The sequence below is a fragment of the Solanum stenotomum genome, chromosome 7 (assembly GCF_019186545.1).
Source record: "Solanum stenotomum isolate F172 chromosome 7, ASM1918654v1, whole genome shotgun sequence".
In the NCBI taxonomy this organism is placed as follows: Eukaryota; Viridiplantae; Streptophyta; class Magnoliopsida; order Solanales; family Solanaceae; genus Solanum; species Solanum stenotomum.
Window position 1 is genome coordinate 14,903,606 of NC_064288.1, and position 10,577 is coordinate 14,914,182.

The 10,577-nt window shown below is 35.6% G+C and overlaps 2 protein-coding genes across 2 annotated transcripts in view; both read left to right on the forward strand.

Annotated features, from left to right (window-relative positions):
• The window catches only part of LOC125870580 (peptidyl-prolyl cis-trans isomerase FKBP15-1-like), a 1,082,853-nt gene that overhangs the window by 721,036 nt on the left and 351,240 nt on the right, over positions 1-10,577 (forward strand). The window lies entirely within an intron of this gene.
• LOC125870566 (U-box domain-containing protein 9) overlaps positions 1-10,577 on the forward strand; it is an 841,044-nt gene that overhangs the window by 707,788 nt on the left and 122,679 nt on the right. The window lies entirely within an intron of this gene.

Below are 10,577 nucleotides of genomic sequence, written 5' to 3' on the forward strand. Positions count from 1 at the left end.
ATGGATTCCATTCATCCATTGGGTCCCAAAAGATCTTAATTCTCCAAATTCAATTTCACCTAATTTTGATTAGTGTTAATGCAATTTCCATGAGTTTTATTTGAATTTTAGTTAATTGTTCAATTTCAATCTTTCTATGTATGTTTAGATTCAATTATATATCTTTTAATTGATTTTATATAGACCCATGTATTATTCATGATTTTAACTGTGAATTTACGAAAATATGAATTTATGAAGATATGAATATGATTTATGAAAGTTATGCATGATTTATGATTTAAAAGATATTTATGATCTAAGGTTTCTTTTAAGATAAGAATCAAAGAAATTGTGAAAGGTTTTCTAACACGTTAAAAATTCATGATTTGGTGAAAGGTTTTCTCAGACATGCATTATTCATGATTCGAGGAGCTACTCTATGATGACTTTATGATTTGGATTAGTATGTTGATTATTACCTATCGTAGTGTTATGCTTTGATAACTGACTTTATCTATTATGTTGCGATTTAATTTTGCACGAACTTGAGGTGGATGCTCAAATAGGGTAGTCTCTAGTAGCAACCTCTAGTTCCACACTACGTGCCCATGAAGGATTGTCTTAAATGACTTAGCTAGTGGATCCACAAATAGCATAATAATAAATGATAAGGAGTTCTACCTTGGCAAGTAGACTCTCTCTTTTTGGTATGTGAGTTACATCGGATTTCATGTTATAGCTAGCATGATCTATTATCGGTTAAAGCTTATATCCCACACAAAACGAACTAAGATGCATTGACCATGTTCATTGTTTATAATCCTTTTAAGGCTTCTCAAGTGGTTTTCTCTTGTTCATGCATATTAAGTTTCTCTCAAAGGTTTTATGAAGCTTTCATTATGTTTTAAGATGCATTGACGATGTTCATGATTTATGATCCTTCCTTAAAGATTTCTTAAGATGTTTTTATCGTGGTGATGCATACCATGTTTTCCTTTATGTCCCCTTATGATCTTGTTTCACATTTTCATATATTTCTGTACATTCCATGTATTAATGCATACTTGTGCCTACATTGTGTTATAATGTAAGGTCCAACACTTTTCCTCCTCCTGATCATAGCTATTTGATTGCTTGATCATGAAGAATTTGTGAGTCCTCATGTTTAGAGGACCATGTTACCTTTATTATGTTTTCTTATGTCTTTAGTTTTTAGACGTTTACGTGGTGTATGAGTTACATCCCAACTATTTCTTTTGATGTATTAGATTGTCCCTTCAAGACTATGATTAGACTTTCGTGTTTATGTTAAACTCTTTTATGATATGAGATTTGCTACTTTGATTCTCGTATTTTCCATTATATTGTGTTGTATGCATGTCAAGTGACTTGTGTAGGGCCTCCTGGGCATGTCACGTGTAGGTGTACTTTGAATCATGACAAGGCAGAAACTCGAAAATGCTAATTCTTTTAATTCTCATCCTCCACTTTAGTGGTAAAATAGACGAGGGTTATTTCAAAAAACCCTTCAAAAGTTGCTCCAAGATTGGGGAAAAAGGAGAGGAGGGATTCTAGTACATGGTCAACCCATGGATTTACGATCTAGATTTATCAGGATTTTCTCCCAAGAAGCCTAAAGTTTGTGTTCAGAGTTCTTCAATAGTTGCTTGACGTCCAAGTAGGCTAGGCTTTGAATTGAGTAGTTAGACCTGTCTTACTTACATCGTAGGTTGTTGGAGATTGCACATATCACTTCTATTCTCTCAAACTAAAACTGCTGACCATATGAAAAATGACAATCACTATGAATTAGTTAATTTTGCTACAACATCAACCATTTGATGAGGTTTAGAATTCTCGAATTCTCATTGTTAATTCTTTTCTTGAGTTTTATACCTTTTTAGCCAAATAAGTTAAACAAGTGATATTTTCTAATGTTTGAAACCGTTAGAAATCAATTCAAACGAAAGAACTAACAATGCATATCTGTACACTATTTAATATCTATTAGAAATAACCCTATTATTGTCAAATCATCATGGATTCCATAACCCTTGTGTAATGACCTGATCCATCGTTATTTAAATAAACATCGTGTGGATTTATAAGAATTCCTAAAATTCGGTGCCAAATTCAAATTTGAAGAACATGTTGAAATTATCTAAAATTGAATTGATCCAGGCAAACATCAGTTCGCTATAGCGGGAAGCAACCCTCTATGGCGACGCCTCTATAGCTTCTACATGATCGCTATAGTGTGGCTGACGAAATCCTAATTTAAAGTGATACCTTTTATCCCCCCCNNCCCCCCCCCCCCCCCCCCCACTTTCCATGGAGAAAACATGTGAGAGTTACTCCACAAACATCCTCAAGCCACTCTAAGGCCGAGAACAATGGAGGGGAGGGTTTTTTAGAGTAAAAAAGGTGAAAACCCAAAGATTTTTGATCCAGGTTCGTTAGGATTTGCCTTGTAACACCTCAGAAGTTGAAAAGTCGAGAGGAAAGGAAAGATATAGATTTTTGGCACTGAAGCTGGTTCTACGATTCTAAATGACGGACCGTAGAAATTCCTATGGGCCATAAGAAATGAGTCACAGACTTGGAGATGATCTTTTGGAAATTCAAGTATCTGAAATTTGACCTACGAATGGAAATGATGATTAGTAGAATGCTTGATGAGTTGTAGATGGGTTCCGTAGAAAGGTTACAAACTTGGTGAAATTTTTGGGTTAAAGTTGAGTTCTACAGATGGGGTTTATAGACCATAAAAATTTAGACAGATTGTAGGAGTGTATCCGCGGAATTAAGGTTAATTTTGGGTTTCTGAAGTTGGTTCTACAGTTGACCAGTACGGACTGTAGAAACTTATACGGTCCGTAGGTCGAAACAGAAGAAGTCATCTGGCAGTTTTTTTAAAGGGTATTTAGGTCTTTTCCTATACATTAAATGCTTATACTATGTTGTTTTACCCTATTTCTAAGTCCTATAACTGTCACGACCCAAAGTATACCCTCGGTGTAACATGACCTATAGAACTCCGAAAGGCTCTAAACAAGCCACTTAGCATACATCACACAAGATAATAGAAATAAAGATTTCAAAAGAAGCATTTTCATATCATAAAAGAGTTTGACAAAGCGGAAGTCTGACGTCGTCTCAATGAGCCATCTAATATATCAAAAGAAAATGGTTAGGACGTAACCCATACACCACATACATCATCTGAAAACTAGAAAGAAATAAAGCAAGTACATGTGTCTCGGTCCTCGAAACATGAGAACTCACCAACTCTTAAAATCCGATAGGATGATCGACTTGCCACAAGTGTGAGAGGTAAGAGTGTCGAATCCTACATTAATGAAATAATGTAGGCACAAGTATGCATTAGTACATGGAATGTATTAAGTATGGAGTAATATGTATACATAAACATGCTAGTATAAATCTTTTAAATATGTAAGGCATGACCAACATTTGAACATTTAAAGTCTAAAAAGAAGCAACAATGTATAAATCATGAGAAATGGTCAATGCATTTAAAATAAGAGACATAAGGAAGTTTTAAAGAAACATATTCATATTTGTGGGATATTAGTTTTAACCGACAATAAGACCATGAGAGCTATATCGTGGGATCTAATGTACCCCTCATACTGAAAGAAGGGGATTCTACTTGCCAAGGTAGAATCCGTACACATAATCCTTTGCTAATGTGAATCCACTAGTTTGGGACTAGATGCTACTAGAGACTACCCTATTTGAGCCTCTACCCCAAAACCCTCTCGGTGCTAAGTCTAATTCCAACAATTTAGATAAACTCAAATATCATTATAACATAGGAAATACAATGATCAATACCAATCCATACCTTAAATATCAAAACATAAAATAACTTACAGTAAATATCATATAAATTACATTAAATCATGCAATAGAAGGTTGAAACAACAATTGAATCATGATTGGATAATACCCATGGAAAATTAAGCAGAACCCTAATTTGATCCATTGAAATCGAATTGAGGAATTTAAAACCTTGGGGATCCCATGGAGGAATGGACTCCATGGGTGAATACCCACATACCTTTCTACTCAAAGCCCAACATGAATGATGAATTGAAGACCTTGGAGTGAACCCTAGACTTTTCTTCTTCCTTAGCTTTAGTGGGAATTTTGGGGAATGAATTTGGTTGGGTTTTGGGGAAATAGGATAATGAGTTTAAAGTGGGTAGATTTAGGACTTTAAAGTCTTTATATAAGACTTAAGATATATGCCAAAATGACATAGTATAGGCCTAAAACATATGGGAAAAGACCCAAAAGCCGTTAATAAATAACTTTCGAAACCGGTCTACGGGTCCAACCTACGGACTGTAAAACTTTCTACAGTTTGCACTGGTCAACTATAGACCAGGTACTGGGAACTTAATATTTACCCAACTTTGAAAGGACCCTTCTACGGTACGTAGGACTTTCTACGGTCCATGAATTCTAATCGTAGATCTCAATAAGAAGTTTATTAGAGATCTGACATCCATATTTCCTTTAGAAGGTTTGGGAGTTAATAAAATCTTTATTATGAAGAGGTTCTGGTTGAGATTTTGGGCCAGTGAATTTGGAAGTTGAGAAACAAAGAAGTTGCTTCTGTAAAAGTTCTTTGGAGGAATTAATTAGTTGAGGGTGCTACTTGGGAGGCCGAAGCTGATATGATATCTCGATAGCCTCATATCTTTCCATCTGCTTCTATTCTAGCTTGAGGTATTAGTTCCTCATGGTTCACTTTTTTGGATTCTTGCATTTTAGTCATTTTATGTTTCTATATGGCATACATGTTCATGAAAATTTGATTTGTGATGTTATGATTTAGATTGGAATGATTCTCCATGTTTATGTGCATTTTGATGAGATTTACATTCATGTTGGGTTGTTAGTTTCTCTACTACTCTATTCATTCTATTTTGAGTCCCATTCGAGGACGAATGTTCCCAAGGGGGAGATATTGTAACACATCGAAAGTTGGAAAGTCAAGAGGAAAGGGAAAATACATATTTTTGGCATTGAAGTAGGTTCTACGAGTCCAACCTACAAATCGTAAGAAGTATTACGAGCTATAGAAAGGGAGTCTTATACTTGGAGATGAGTTTTTAGAAATTCAAGTTTTTGATGTTTGACCTACGAATGGATAGGATGGGTCATAGATGAGTTTCGTAGAAAGGTTCATGACTTAGAAAAAAATTTGGGTTAAATTTGAGTTCTACGAATGAGATCTAAGGACCGTCGGAATTTAGACAGACCGTAAATGGTCTCATGGGAAGTAAGGTGAATTTTAGATTTCTGAAGTTGGTTCTACGGTTGACCAGTACGGGCCATAGAAACTTTTATAAACTGTAGGTCAAAACCGTAGACACCATACTACAATTATTTTAAAGGCTATTTGGGTCTTTCCCTTTACATTAAATGCTTATATTATGTAGTTTCACCTATTTATATTTCACCTATTTATAAGTCTTATAAGTACCCTTCTACCCCAAAATTTTCTCCAACTCTCTCATTCACTTGAATCCCCGAATTCCATCCACAATCATCTTTCCCAATTACCTCTTAAGTCCAAGAAGAAGACTAGGGTTCAAGATTAAGTATTAAATCCCTCCCATTGCTTTTGGGCTTTGATCCTAAAGGTATATAGAGTTTCATCAATGGGTTCCATTCACCCATTGAGCCCCAAGATTTTCTCAATTCTTTAAGTTCAATTTCATCAATTTGATTAGGTTTTTATTCAATTTTTTGATGGATTCTAATTGTGTTGATTCAATCATTTGATTTTGATATTATCATGATTGTTTTGACTTAATTAAATGCTTTCCAATTGATTTCACATGAACCCATGCATTATCCATGATTTTTGACTATGAACTCTTAAAGGCATGAATTTACAAAGAAGCTATGAATCTATGAATGATGATTTCATGAAAGTTATGTATGATTTATAAAAAATAACGTTATATAGCCTATGTAGCTTTAATATAAGCATTAATTAATTGTGAAATAATTTTCTCACATATGCATGTGAAAGGTTTTCTCACATTAAGGAATCGTGATTAGTGAAAGATTTTATCATACATGGTTTAAGGAGCTACTCAATGATGTTTTAAGGTTGGATTAGTAACTTAACTATATTTTTCCATGTATGGTGATATGCTTATGTTTATGACTAATTTTGTTAGGATTTTTACTTAGCACCAAGAGGATATTGAGATGAAGGCTCTCCCGTTAGTAGAGGCTGGGTCTCTAGTAGCAATCTCCTTATTTTTAACTACGTTTCCCCTATGGATTTGTCTTAGAAAGACATGGCTAGTGGATCCATCTAAGCTAGAGTTTAACGTCTTTTGTAACACCTCGAAAAACTAGTAGGTGAGACTAGAGCCTCACGAGTGTGTTGTTGAGTTTGATGTGGAGTTTTATGTTGTAAAATGGTTTCCTGAGTTCAGGTTGAGGGGTTTAGGGTTAGGGGTTAAACGTCAAGGTACAACCCCCCAAGGACCAACCAAGGGTCCTTGAGGAGGACCCTAAAGCCTAACCCTAAGGCTACCCCAAAGAACCAAAAGCTGTCAAAAACTTAAGACCTACGGATGAGACTTACGCCCCGAAGGTCCATCCACACCTCGTGGGGGAGGTCCATAGGTCAAGGCCTAAGATGTCAAGTTGCTGAACCCTCCCACGGTCCGTGGGTCAAAGGGGGTGGATCACACCTGGGAATCTGCCTAGGCTCGGCCAATTAAGGGGCAAGGTGGTAAATTCCTAGGGTGGTTAGTTTAGTTAGGGGTTGGTTTATTTTAATTATTTATAGTTATTTAAACTATTAACTACCAATTTACAAATCATAATCCCCCAAAACCCAAAAATAGAAACCACCTCCTCTCCAAATAATTCTCTCTCTAGAAACATCCATTGGAGAAGAAGAAGTCAAGGTTTGGAGCTCAAGCGTTCATATTTTCTCTTCAATTTCGTGGAGGATCTTCAATCAAGGTATGTTAGTTTTCATATATGGGTAGCTTTCACCAATAGAGTCCCTTCAAAACATAATTTCAAAGCTTCCAAATTCCCCCAAAAGTTCGGGTTTCAATCTAAGTCATAGGTTCAATTTCAAAATATTTTCAAAGGTTCATTTATGATTATTATGATTGAATTGAGGAATTAGTGTTGTTTTATGATGAAATTCTCCCATGAACCCATGATTCCCCCAAAATACTAAATTATGAATTTATGATGTGGGTTGATTGATTATGGAAGCATGTTAATTGATTATGTCTATATTGATTGAGTTATTGAATCATGATATTCCCTTAATATAATGTAGAATTATAGATGTTTGGTTTGAGATTGATTCCTAGCGTTGGAGGGCAAATTATGAAGGATTGCTGTATAATCATGATGCTATGTATATGCTTTGTGATTTCAATGAAAGTAATGTGATCATGTATAGAATTCAATTGTGTTATTATTGAAAGGTTATTCTCAATTATACACTTATGAATGATGATGAAATATGTGAAAGGTTTCTTCAATGTAATGATACATCTTGAATTGGTAAGTTTAGGACATCATCTTCTTGTGTAAATGAAAGTGATCTTGATTATTGTACCTTGAATTGGTAGGCTTAGGGCATCCTCTTCTTGTGTAACTAATGTATCTTGACTTAATGGACATTGAATCGGTAGACCTAATGGTGGTAGCCCTTTTAAGTAATGAATAATAAACCTTGAATCGGTAGACCTAATGGTGATTGCCCTTTCATAATTGATTAATGAAGTATTCTATGGCTATGTCATGAAACGGTAGACCTAATGGTGGTAGCCCTTCATGGTGAGTCTATGAACTACTATAATGATTAACCTTGAATCAGTAGGCCTAATGGTGGTAGCCCTTTAATGTGTGAAATAATGAACCTTGAATCGGTAGACCTAATGGTGGTGGCCCTTTCTTGAGAATTCAATGAGCTATCCTAATAATGTACCTTGAATCGATAGACCTAATGGTGGTGGCCCTTTTATGTGTAATAATGTACTTTGGTTCGGTAGACCTAATGGTGGTGGCCCTCTCAAGTATAATAATGTTAATGAAAAATGAACTACTCTATGAGAATGTAAGCTTAGCATCGAGTGGATATGGAAAGATGGAAGCTCTCCCTACCTTAGGTCAGGTTTCAATGAACATCTTTCTTATCCCATAACTATGTGCCCACATAGGTTATTAGCTAGTGGATCCACCTAAGCTAAAATGTTACCGGTTCTACCTTAGGCAAGTAGACCAACTCTTTTCGGTGTGGGACATGACACCGGATTCCATGGTTTCCTCTCATGGTCTATGACAGTTAATGCTTATTCCCATCATGTGAGTTACGTGCTATGGTTACTCAAGAGGTTCTATGAAGTGTGGGTATGTGATGCCATTCATCATTGCATGAGTAGGATTTGAGAGGGATATAATGTGTTTCTCTAATGTCTAATGAAATGAATGTACTCATAATGATGATAAATGAGAATGTTGACTTAAAGGCTTAATGTAATGATAAATGCTTAACTTGGAAATGTTAATATGAGTTGCTTTCCTTGTCATGCATTATTGAATGTGAATGTTCCTTGTCTATGATTATTGACTAAAGAGGAGAATGAAGAATGGTAAGTATGTTATGGTGGCCTCAAAGTGGTACTTAGTATGAATGGTATTATGGGATGCCATTCATACATTGCACAGGTATAACTTAGGGTTACTTTCATGATGGCTCTATTATGTTCTAATGACTTACATGATGAATATGTTTATGTCTTATTTGTTTTTACTAAAGATGCACGATGATTCTCGAACTTGACATAAAACATGGTTTCCAACCAAAATGTCCTTTTTAGCATGATTTTAGCATGGCTATCATACTTAGTACGTATTTGTGCTAACCCATATTTCTTCTACATTTTTCTACAAAGTTTAGGGTTTGGATTTGAGTTCTATTCTTGAAAGATAGGTTTCTAAGGTGCAAGGAGTTGAAGATTTGGTGAGTCCTCATAGCTTCGAGGACAAACCCACCATTTTCTCTATGTCTTTTATTATTATGTTTAGAGCTTTTGTATGGGCTGCATGCCAAAGTTTTAGTCTTATGATTCTAGATGGTTTGAGACAAAGTATAGACTTCCGCTCATGTTTATAAAAGACTTCGATTGTAAAAGAAAAAGTTTTAAATTTCTGCACCATATTCTATTGTCTTATGTTATGAATGCTATGAGGCTTGTATGAGGCTCTTTAGATTCTTGTATGCCGTGTTACGTCCAGGGTGTAGGCTTGGGTCATGACAAACATGGTAGCAGAGAACAAGATTTTGGGATGGTTCTAGGATGTCTCAAACCACATCTAGTAGAGTCTTGTTCATAGTGTGAAGCGCGCCACATTTATGAATAGGAGGCTATTGGATGATAGGAAAACTTCACTACTTCATTCTCCAAGTCATGCTATAGAGTTTAACTCTATAATGTCTCTCTCCTATTCCTTATCCAATGGTCTTTGGGATATGACCACTTGAAGGACTTATGCTACAAGGATTGAGGGAGAAAAATGTTAGTAGTGATGCCAATTATGGCTATGTGACTAGATGAGTCTTGATATGATAGGTTTAGATGATATCCTTTAGTATAAATGGGTTGCATTATGGTTATAGGTGTTTGTTGGTAGAGAGTTATGATGAGTTTTTAGGCTTGTTGAAAGGTTTGATGAATAGGGTATTTTAGAAATGCCTAGATGTGTTGAGAGGGTAGACTCCTCTAAGAAAGGTAAAAGTGTTATTCACCTTGGTTTAGAATCATCTTGTGTGATGGGTATAGAGACATAATGATGACTTGCTCTGACCTTAGAATTGAAAGAAAAGAGGATTAAGAGTCCATATAGTCTTACTCCTGATACGCTAAAATTACACCTTCCTAAAGAAGTATAAGAGATCATTAACAAGTAAAGAACCCAACTTGTAGGTTGGGGTCGATCCCACGAGGAATATGGTTTAGACTTAACTTTAACATACGATTATATTCGTTTAGTCAACGTATTTCTGAGACAAGTAAGTAAAGGAAGGGGGGAGGTGTTTGTGTAACAAATAATTGATTGTTGTTTAGAGAGTAAGTGAGCAAGATTCGAACTTTAGTTGTTATCAATGAGAGAGAAACTAGGGTGTATGTGCTCCCTATAAGCTTATAATGCGGCAATCCTAGTAGTAGTAATCCTTTCCTAGTGTATCACATGCAAAGTGGTAAGTTATGTATCCCTAAGTGCCTGGTCTGCCAAATAGAGAATTTCACCCCGTACCTTGGTCCGGATATGTGTGTATAATTTACTAACCCTTACCTTTACCTTAGATTAGACATCACATCAATGTATGGCTTAGTTTTCACCCTCTTACCAATTGACATTAGACTATTAGATAGTATCACAATAAATCTCTGTTGATAATTCTTTTCATATTAACCACCTCCTTGTTCTGGTAAGTAGCAACAAGGCGAGTTCTAACGTTAGCCACCGTTAAAAAGACTTATAAACGAAAGAATTATCAATGCATG